Below are 11,946 nucleotides of genomic sequence, written 5' to 3'. Positions count from 1 at the left end.
AACATTCTGATGAGCTGGATCTCGGAAAGTCCTCCCAGCCTATCAGGATAGTGTAGGTTAGTTGTGGAACATACCCCTTAGATTTCCTTCTAAGTAATGTTACCAGAAAACAGAACTGTTTTATAAGATGTGGTGGCCCTTTCTGAACTACAAAGAAGCAGACTTGTGCGCTATATAACTAGGGTCTTTGTTTAGCCATGAGCTGAAAATGTGTTTCTGGAAAAGCGCAGCAAGTCAGGCAGCATCCAAGGAACAGGAGAATCAACGTTTTGGGCATAAGCCCTTCTTCAGGAATCACAGGAGAATCAATGTTTCAGGCATAGCCACGAGACCTGGGTCTGGTGGGCCAGGTGCCCTGAGGGGAAGAATCCTGAATAAATACAAGTTTGCTAACTGATGCTCCTGATGATGGGGAGCTTTGGTGGGGTTGCGCTGAGTGGTGTAATTTTAATTTAATTTGTTTATTTATTTATTTATTTATTGTTTATTTATTTATTGTTTAATTATTTATTTATTAAAAGAGTATGGGTAGTCTTTTTAAATTTGTTTTGTAGAGTAGTAGTTACGTTATTGGTGTTACACTCAGTTTTTTTTGTAATTTTATAATTTTGTAAAAAATAAAAATCTTTCTCAATAAGTAAAACTGTATTTATTCCTCAAAGTGTTTTAGCTTTAATTTTTTTTCTGGCAGGCAGTAAAGCTGATTGTGAAGGAACATGCACAGGTACCGATCCGAGGACCCGTGTGAGAATTATACCTGTACATGGTGTTCAGCCCTAATCCTGCCAGAGTACATCAGGGTAAGGAATTTGGTGGGGGGGGTTAGGGGGACCCACAGCACTGGGGATGCATGTTGGGTCCTGCCTTGTCCCAGAGGATTGGCTCTTTTGTGAGCGGACCATTAATAAATAATTTAAAGTGATTTGGAATCTTCAGGAATTGTGGGTGGGTTCATTGTTCAAATAGAGGTCATGAACATCTATAATGGTGGGAGTTTAACTCAAATTTCAGGATCCAGTTCTCTGCAACAAACCTCATTGTATGGGTGTGCACCATTTTACCATAAAATGGTGAAGTTTTCAAGGGTTCATGCTATCACCTTAATTCAGCTTCTGTCAGTGTGGGAAGATGCGCTATGTACTCATAGAACCATAGAATCCCCACAGGGTGGAAGAGGCCATTCAGCCCATCAAATCTGTATTGACTGTCCAAAGAACATCCCACCCAGACCCAGCCCCCAAACCTATCCCCATAACCCACATTTTACAATGTGTAACCCACCTAATCTGCACATTGCGGGGCATTAGAGGACAATTTAGCATGGCCAATCTTTGGACTGTGGGCGGAAACCGGAGCACCTGGCAGAAACTCATGCTGACATGGGAGTAATGTACATATGGCAAATGCCTCTGAAGAATAGATCCACAGGAGCTCGTCCACATCCAAGACTTTGGTGGGAAGAAGCTCAATTCTCAACCAGCCATTGCAAAATCTAGGCCCCAAAGTTGGAAACCCAGCATGTTCAAATATGTATCTTGTTTTCAGTTCTATTGATGGCATTTTTCCAACCAGTGTTTTCTGTACTTAATAGCTTGATCCTTCCTCTAGCATATAGATTTATGTAAGAATACTTTAATAACTGTCACAGTGTCGTGGTTCTGTTCGCCGAGCTGGGAATTTGTGTTGCAGACGTTTCGTCCCCTGTCTAGGTGACATCCTCAGTGCTTGGGAGCCTCCTGTGAAGCGCTTCTGTGATGTTTCCTTCAGCATTTATAGTGGCTTGTCTCTGCCACTTTCGGTTGTCAGTTTCAGCTGTCCGCTGCAGTGGCCGGTATGTTGGGTCCAGGTTTGTTGATAGAATCCACTGATTCTATCAACAACGAGCACCCAAACTACAAATCTTCTCACAAACTTTGAACTGTCACAGGGTTGTGTACATAGTGTTATGATCCCAGCTGATGGTAACACAGGACAAAATACAGCCAAAGTAAAATCTTACTTGATAGTTTCGTTTTTGTCATTGGTTCCCATGGTAGTTCATCACTGAAACATAATCACGTGAGACTGCAAATGTTCTGTAAAGAATAAACACTAATCTATTACACAAAAATGTATGGATAAGTCAGTTAGTAAGATCTTAATATAAACAGCAAAGCAAAGTTTCTGTCTGTTTTCCAACAATATCTGTTACAGATACTCAAATCCTAGATAAATTACTCTTATCTCAACTTTTTTGGTTTTCTACTGAATTGATTCTGTCCATTTTCCTTCTGGAACTGCTGAGACAGTTCATGACTCGTTTCCAGTCCTCTCCCTGGACGAAAACAGAAAGAGCTGAAGAATTCCTGCAGATCTGGCAGCACTCATGGAGAAAGAAACAAAGTACTTTTTTGGACTCTAAAATTTAATTTTGTTTCTCTGTCCACAGAAACCTCCAGACCTGCTGAGTTTCTCCAACATTTTATGTTTGTATTTCAGATCTTCAGTATCCACAGAACTTTGCTCTCTCTTGGACTGCTAGTCTAAGCCTGTTTTCAGTTCTGACTGCTTGAAAACTTCTTTACAAACTCTCACAGTCATAGAATTTTACCGCATGGAAAGAAAACCTTCAGCTGATTTTCTTCATGTCATTCATCAAGCTCCAATCTACTCTCGTCCCATTTTCCCACACTTGGACCCTCGGCTTATTTGGCATTTCAAATGTCCATCTAAATACTTCTTCAATATTTCAAGCAACGCGTTCAGATAGCTCCCCCACAGTGATTGAAAACATTTTTTTTTACCATAAATTCCCTCTAAGTATACTTCCCTTAAATAATTTTACTTTAACTCTGTACCCACGAGCCATTGACCTCTCTATTAAAGGGAAAATCTTTCTCCTATCCACCACATCTATGCCCCTCATACCTTGGTACATCTTAAACAGGTCTTCTTTCAGCCTTCTTTGCTCTAAAGAAGACATTCCCGGTATATCTGGTCTTTCTTCATAACTGAATTGCTCCAGCTCATGCAACTTTCTGGAATCTCGATTACACTCTTTCTAGTGCAATCACATCATTCTTCTGATACATCAACCAGAACTGTACACATACTCCAGCTGTGACCTAACTAATGTCCGTCATATCCTCAATGCTCATGTATTCAATGCCTCAAATAATAAAGGCACATATCCCAGATGCTTCCTTCTACCTGTCCTGTTGCTTTCAAGAATCTATTGCCACACACACTAAGGTTCCTTTCATCTTCTGTATTTCCTAGGGGCCTACCATTCATTGCATGCTCCCTTGTCTTGTTAGTCCTCCCAAGATGCATCACCTCACACCTTCCAGGATTAAATTCCATTTTCTATTTTTCTGTCCATCTGACCAGCTCATCTACATCATCCTGCAGTGTAAGACTTTTCTCCTCACCACCAATTTTCATGTTATCTGTAACTTGTTGATCAAGATTCTTACACTCATGTCCAGATCATTAATGTACAGTATGAAAAACAAGAGACCCAGTACTAAAACATGCAGTATGCCACTACATTCACACCTCAGTCACAAAAACAACCTTTGATCTGGGTAAAGAAACTTCCTCTGACATCTTTCCCAAATCTATCACCCTTCAATTTAAAGCTATGTCCCCTTGTGCTAACCATCACCATCTGAGCAAAAAAGCTCTCACTCTCCACCCTATCTAACTCTCTGATTATCTTATATGTCTCAATTAGGTCACCTCTCAACCTTCTCTCTAATGAAAACAGCCTCAAGACCCTCAGCCTTTCCTCATAAGACCTTTCCTCCATACCAGGCAACATCTTAGTAAATCTCCTCTGAACCCTTTACAAAGCTTCCACATCCTTCATATAATGCGGTGACCAGAACTGTACACAATACTCCAAATGTGGCCACACCAGAGTTTTGTACAGCTGCAACATGGCCCCATGGCTCTGAAACTCAATCCTGCTACCAATAAAAACTAACACACCATATGCGTTCTGTACAACCCTATCAACCTGGGTGGCAACTTTCAAGGATCTATGTACAAGGACACTGAGATCTCTCTGCTCTTCCACATTACCAAGAATTTTAGCATTTGCCCAGTACTCTTTATTCCGGTTGCTCCTTCCAAACTGAATCACCTCACACTTTTCCCCATTAAATTCCATTCGCCACCTCTCAGCCCAGCTCTGCAGCTTATCTATGTCCCTCTGTAACCTGCAACATCCTACAGCACTATCCACAACCCTATTGACCTTAGTGTCATCCACAAATTTACTAACCCATTCTTCTGTGCCCTTATCTAGGTCATTTATAAAAATGACAAACAGCAGTGGCCCCAAAACAGATCCTTGCGGTATACCACTAGATTAGATTACATTACTTACAGTGTGGAAACAAGCCCTTCGGCCCAACAAGTCCACACCAACCGTCCGAAGAGCAAACCACTCCCGCTACATTTACCCCTTCACTTAACACTACGGGCAATTTAGCATGGCCAATTCACCTAACCTGCACATCTTTGGAATGTGGGAGGAAACCGGAGCACCTGGAGGAAACCCACGCAGACATGGGGAGAACGTGCAAACTCCACACAGACAGTTGCCCGAGGCAGGAATTGAACCTGGGTCTCTGGCGCTGTGAGGCAGCAGTGCTAACCACTGTGCCACCGTGCCACTAGTCACTGAACTCTAGATTGAACATTTCCCATCAACCACTACTCTCTGTCTTCTTTCAGCTAGCCAATTTCTGATCCAAACCATTAAATTGCCCTCAATCCCATGCCTCCATATTTTCTGCAAAAGCCTACAGTGGGGGACCTTATCAAACGCCTTACTGAAATCCATATACACTACATCAACCGCTTTACCCTCACCCACCTGTTTGGTCACCATTTTAAAGAACTCAATAAGGTTTATGAGGCACGGCCTACCTTTCACAAAACCTTGTTGACTATCAACTTATTCCTCTCTACATGGTTATAAATCCTACCTCTTATAACCTTTTCCAACATTTTACCCACAACCGAAGTAAGGCTCACTGGTTTATAATTTCCAGTGTTAGCTCTAGTCCCCTTCTTGAACAAGGGGACAACATTTGCTATTCTCCAGTCTTCTGGCACTATTCCTGTAGACAATGATGACATAAAGATCAAAGCCAAAGGCTCTGCAATCTCCTCCCTGGCTTCACAGAGAATCCGAGGATAAATCCCATCCAGCCCAGGGGACTTATCTATTTTCACACTTTCCAGAATTGCTAAAACCTCCTCCTTGTGAACCTTAATCCTATCTAGTCTAGTAGCCAGTATCTCAGTATTCTCCTCAAGAACATGGTCTTTTTCCAGTGTGAATACTGATGAAAAATATTCATTTAGCACTTCCCTTTTTCCTCAGACTCAACACACAACGTCCCACTATGATCCTTGATTGGCCCTAATCTTTCTGTAGTCATTCCTGATATATCTATAGAAAGCTTTCGGGCTTTCCTGGATCTTCTCAGCCAATGACTTCTCATGTCCCCTCCTGACTCTTCTTAGCTCTCTGTTTAGGTCCATCCAGGTTAATTTGTAACTCACAAGTGCCCTAACTGAACCTCCACATCTCATCCTAACATAAGCCTTCTTCTTCTTCCCGACACGGTTTCCTGACTCGACCACTTCCTCCCTGCCTGACAGGTACATGCTTATCAAGGACACACAGTAGCTGTTCCTTGAACAAGCTCCACATTTCAATTGTGCCCATCCCCTGCAGTTTCCTGCCTCATCCTCTGCATCCTAAATCTTGTCCAAACATACCATAATTGCTTTTCCCCCAGGTATAACTCTTACCCTGTGTTGTATACCTATCCCTTTCCATTGCTAAAGTAAACCTAGCTGAATTGTGGTCACTATCACCAAAGTGCTCATTTACCTCCAAATCTAACACCTGGCCAGATTCATTACCCAGTACCAATCTAATGTGGCCTCACCCTTTGTTTCCCTGTCTATATACTGTGTCAGGAAACCATCTTGCACACATTGGACAAAAACTGACCCATCTAAAGTACTCAAACTATTGTATTTCCAGTCACCATTTGGAAAGTTAAAGACCCCCATAACAACTACCCTGTTACTCTCGCTCCTATCCAGAATCATCTTTGCTATCTTTTCCTCTGCATCACTGGTACTATTCAGAGGCATATAGAAAATTCCCAATAGGGTTACCTCTCCTTTCCTGTTTCTAACCTCAGTCCATACTACCTCAATAGAAGAGTCCTCAAACTTCCTTTCTGCCACCATAATACTGTCCTTGACTAACAATGCCACACCTCCCCCTCTTTTACCATCCTCTCTGTTCTTACTGAAACATCTAAATCCCAGAACCTGCAACATCCATTCCTGTTCCTGCTCTATCCATGACTCCAAAATGGCCACAACATCGAAGTCCCAGTTACCAACCCATGCTGCAAGCTCACCCACCTTATTCCGGATGCTCCTGGCATTGAAATAGACACACTTCAAACCACCTTCCTGCTTGCAGTAAACTCTTGCGACCTTGAAACTCATTTCTGACCTCACTACTGTCAACCTCCTGGACTCTGGAACTACAACTTAGATTCCCATCTCCCTGCTGAGGTAGTTTAAACCCCACTGAAGAGCATTAGCAAACCTCCCCCCCAGGATATTGGTACCCTTTTGGTTCAGATGTAGACTATCCTGTTTGTAGACATCCCATCTACCCCAGAATGAGTCCCAATTATCCAGGTATCCAAAACTCTCCCTCCTCCACCATCCCTGTAGCCACATGTTCAACTCCTCTCTCTCCCTATTCCTCGCCTCACTAGCACGTGGCACGGGCAACAAACCAGAGATAACACCTCTGTTTGTTCTGGCACTAAACTTCCACCCTAGCTCCCTGAATTTCTGCCTTAAATCCAAATCTCTTTTATTACCTATGTCATTAGTACCTATGTGGACCACAACTTGGGGCTGCTCCCCCTCCCCGTCAAGGATCCCGAAAACACGATCTGAGACATCATGAACCCTGGAACCTGGGAGGCAACACACCAACAGTGAGTCTGTCTCGTTCCCACAGAACCTCCTATCTGTCCCCCTAACTATGGAGTCCCCAATCACTAATGCTCTGCTCATCTCCCCCCTTCCCTTCTGAGCAACAGACTCTGTGCCAGAGAACTGTATCCCTTGGCTTACCCCTGATAAGTTGTCCCCCCAACAGTATCCAAAGCGATATACATGTTATTGAGGAGACTGGCCACAGGAGTTCCCTGCACTGCCTGCTGGTTCACTTTCCATCCCCTGATTGTAACCCATCTGCCTCTTTCTTGCACCTGAGGAGTGATTACCTCCCTGTAAGTCCTCTCAATAACCCCCTTTGCCTCCCAAAAGATCTGAAGTTTATCCAGCTCCAGCTCTAGTTCCCTAACATGGTTTCCCTAGCACGGAGCTGGAGAGTTGGGTGCGCTTCCCGCAGATACAGTCAGCAGGGACACTAGTGGTGACCCTTCCGCATTCTGCAGGAGGAACATTTAACCCCCATTCCCACTATTCTAAATTCCCAAAGAGACTTTAGAAAAATAAAAGAAATCTAGCTACCTTACCAATCCGATGCACAGAACCTTTGTTTTGGTTAGAGGAGGAGGATGGGTAGGAGACACTACCTAAGTAGTGTTTCAGGTAATGCAACTACCAAAATGTATAACTTCACTTACCCAGCCGCCCTTTGTCTGCTCCTACTCTGCGTGCGCTCCCCTATTCACGAGGTAAGTTTTAAATCAGTGAGTCACCTTCCCGACAGCCCCCTGCTCATTTTTGGTTTCATTTCGGGTTGTGATGGCCTTTTGGTTTCCCCCATCACCACCAGCTGTTTCAGTTTTGCCAGGACCAGATCTTCCTGCTTCCAAAGTCTAAATTGTCAGCTATAACTGTAAGTGTGTCCAGAAAATTTAGAACCAGTATGGACTCTCCCAGTGGCAGTACCATAGGTGGTTTATCTGTCATGCTTTTGCAACTCATTATTGGCTAAACTCACCTCATTTCTATGCATCTGCCAGTTCTCTCTCTCTTCCCTGGGAAATGAGAAAGGGCCAATTCCTGGAGTGCAAGTCAGAACAGCTACTTAGTTAAAGAAGCTTGCCACTTCCTTCTCTGCTCCTTCAGACAATCCACATCCACCTTCATAACCATTTCCCTGCATGCTCTATTGACACTGTCGACACAAGTGGACATCAAATCATCATCCCCATCACATCATCATGGCTGCTTTCATAACCCACACACCACTTCAGCCCCTCAGGACTTCAGTTGGAGCAGATGGACACTTCTGACTTGCATAGAGCTGGTAGGTCACTTTGCCCACAGGTCACATGCATCTCATGTATCTACACAGGATGCATCTTATCACTGTTAGCTTAATTTCTTAGCTTTCAGTCACTCTGCATTTACTTGGAAGCTGCAAGCCTCTTTGACAAGCATTGAATTTTAATGCAGAGGAAGGGGCAGGCAGCCTGTCATGGCTCGATGCACTGGACAGCTGTGAACATGTTACTGTAACACACCATGCTACATCAGGTAGGCATATTATATGTGCTTCAAACAAATAGCCATTTCTGAAAGTCAAAGGGAACAATTCCTTATTGCGATCAAGAGGGACTACAATCAGTCAGGGTGTAACATCACAGTCAGGGAAGCATTCAGTCTAACACGTTTCCTATGGGCAGTTCTGAAAGTGAATTGCAATCAGTCTGTGAATTACAAATAAATCATTTGGAATGCTGTGGAGACATCAGTTCAGGGGGTGGGCTAATTTCTCCTGCAATGAGACAGGGAGGATTTAGTGTGTTAGATATGGATGGAAAAGTAGTTTGTAGTAATGCATAAACAAAGGAGGAGACCAGGCATTCTCAATGAATGAATAAAAGGCACAGAAGTCAGTCAGGGTTAGCAGTTTAAGAGGATGAAGTTGGTGAAAACCATTGAGTGGAGACAATGAGTGCAATGAGAATTGTAATCCAGGAGACTTAGTGAGATGAGTGCGCAGTAGCAAAACTGGAGTAATCTGTGGTCATATCAGCTTGAAGTAACAAAGAGAAGATAGTGCACTTACCCTTGCAGAATGCAGGTGATCATTAATTTGCTTTCTGCACTTCTATGCATGGAGTTTCATCCAAGGACACTGTACTGACTCTGGCCATAATCTTGGTCCCTGGTCAAGTCTGATCGCCCTCCCTTCCATTGCTCCATCCACAATCGCCTCAGGTCCATATGCATGAAGCAACAAGCCAACTTGCCTGTCAGCACTATTTTCTTTGGGGCAGCAGCACAGGACACAGCTTGAAGAGCCGATATCTGCTTGCAATGCCTGAAGGGCAGTGGAGCTGGGGTTTAAGCGTGGCATCAGTGGTGTGAACGTTACAAACTGCCAACAGTGACAAGCACTGCTGTCTCTCCTGCCACGCAATTCCATGCAGTGTGCACTAAGTAGGCTGATTGCATAATTAATAAGCTGAAGAGTGTCATTTGCAAGAGAAAAGTCAACACGGGCCATGGTTGACCATCCACCATATATCTCATTGAAAAAAATCATGTTATCAATAATGGGAAAATCCAGCTCTATATTTCCACTGAACATTCAGCATACTGTATGAATACAGTATGGGGTTTTCAATTATATTATTCTGGGGGTCACAACTGATCAGAGACTTTACAGACTATCCATATGAATAATGTAACTACAAGGAAAGATTAGTGTGGGTGTTCTGTGGTGCTTGACTCACCAATTAATCTTCTTAATGCCTTTCCACCATCTACAAGACACAAGTCAGGAATGTAATGGAATATTATTGTCTTGCCTATGAGTCCAACTCCATCAACACTAAAAAAATTAACACTATGCAGGACAAAGCAGTCACTTGATCGGCACCCCAAAACATCACTGTAAAAACTCACCATCAGATGATATGGCTGCAATGTACTGTAGCAATTTTCCAAAACATCTTCAACAGTACCTTCCAAATCCATGATCCCTAATGCCTCAAGGGGAACACCACTACCAGCAAGTTTCCTTCAAAGTAATACAGATACTTCCTTGGAAATATAGCTACATTACCTATTGTCTCTGGGTTCAAAATCCTGAAATTCTCTGTTTAACAGCACTGTGGAAATGGCTTGACTACAGAGCCTGCAGTGGTCCACCACCATCTTTTCAAGGGTAAATTAAGAAGGAAAATAATGGCTAGTGATGCCGCATACTGTGATTTTTTTAAATTACAGGCCAGTCAATGTAAGGATGACATTGGTGCCTAGAAAAACAATGGGTTAATATACAAAAGCCAACGTGGATTTGTAAAAGGAAAAAAATGTGCGACTAAGTTCTTTGATGAAGTTTTGACAGTATTGATGATAGTGGTGGGATTGATGTTGTGATATGGACTTTAAAAAGTCATTTGATATTGTGCCTTGTAATCAAAATTGATTTGCACAGAATTAAAGTAGCAGTAGATGCATTTATTGTAATTGTCCAGTGGTCAGAATGCATAGAATATCAGTGAATTATTGTTTTTCAGTCTAGATGCAATATACAGTAGTTTCTCCATTGATGTATATCAGTAACCTGGACTTGGATATGCAAGGCATGATTTCAATGTTTGCAATGGCCCTTAACTCAATTATCAGTTCAGAGAGAAAGTAATAAAAATAAAGTACTGCAGATGCTGAAGATCTGAAATAAAAGCAGAAAGTGCTGTAGAAACTCAGCAGGTTGGCAGTATCAGTGGAGAGACAAACAAAGTTAATGTTTTGAGTCTAAAAAGACTTCTTTGGAACTGAAGAGGGCTGCAAAGTTATTTTCAACATGCTGCTAACGGAGGTGGAGGAGGAGCAAGTGGACCAGCTGATAACAATGCCCAGAAAAAAAGACAATGGGAGTGCCAACAGAAATAGAGGACAGATAGAACAAAGAACATTACAGCGCAGTACAGGCCCATCAGCCCTCGATGTTGTGCTGACCTGTGGAATCAATCTGAAGTCCATTTAACCTACACTATTCCATTTTCATCCATATGTTTATCCAATGACCATTTAAATGCCCTTAAAATTGGCAAGTCTACTACTGTTGCAGGCAGGGTATTCCACATCCCTACTACTCTCTGAGTAAAGAAACTACCTCTGACATCTGTCCTATATCTATCAGAGGATAGATAGATAGATACAGATACTGAATAGGTGTTAATTATAGCAAATAGGTCACCTCCACTAACAGCAAATCATGAAAACAAGAAACAGGGGGAGGGGCAAGAAGGGGCTCTGATCAAACTGAAGTTATTAACTCATTATTGAGTCCTGAAGGCAAAGGAGCTGCTGTTCCTCCAGCTTGTGTTGAGCTTCACTGGAGCACCCGAGCAGACCTCAGACAGAAACGTTAGCATGAGAGCTAGATGGTGTATTGAAATGACAAGTATCTGGAAGGTTGTGTTCATTTTCATGTACTAAGCAGATGTGTCCTACAAAGCAGTCATCCAGTCTGCATTTGATCCTGCCAATGTAAAGAGGACCACCTTGTCAGCAGCGAACACAATAAACTAATTAAAAGAAGTATACATAAATTGTTGCTTCATCTGGAAAGACTATTTGGGCACTTGGATGGTGAATAGACATGAGGGAAAAGGCAAAATGTTACACCTTATTCAATTGCATGGGAAGGTGCCTTGTTGGCATGGATGGGGAGGGTAGTGTTGGAATTGATTAGAAGTCATGGAGGAAATAGTCATTGTCAAAAACTGATATGGGAGAGGAGAGGAAGATGTGTTTGGTTGTAGCATCTTCCTGGGATTGGCAGAAATAGAAGAGATGATGCTTTGAATGCAGAGATTAGTGGGTTAGAAAGGGAGGACAAGCAGAACCGTATTGTTGTTCTGGAAGAAAGGAGAACAGGTGAGAGCAACCGTGTGGGAAATGGGTCAGACATGG

The sequence above is a fragment of the Chiloscyllium plagiosum genome, unplaced genomic scaffold (assembly GCF_037043375.1).
Source record: "Chiloscyllium plagiosum isolate Xiang-an unplaced genomic scaffold, Cpla_swu_hap1 HiC_scaffold_37, whole genome shotgun sequence".
Lineage (NCBI taxonomy): Eukaryota > Metazoa > Chordata > Chondrichthyes > Orectolobiformes > Hemiscylliidae > Chiloscyllium > Chiloscyllium plagiosum.
This window is presented reverse-complemented; position numbering follows the sequence as displayed.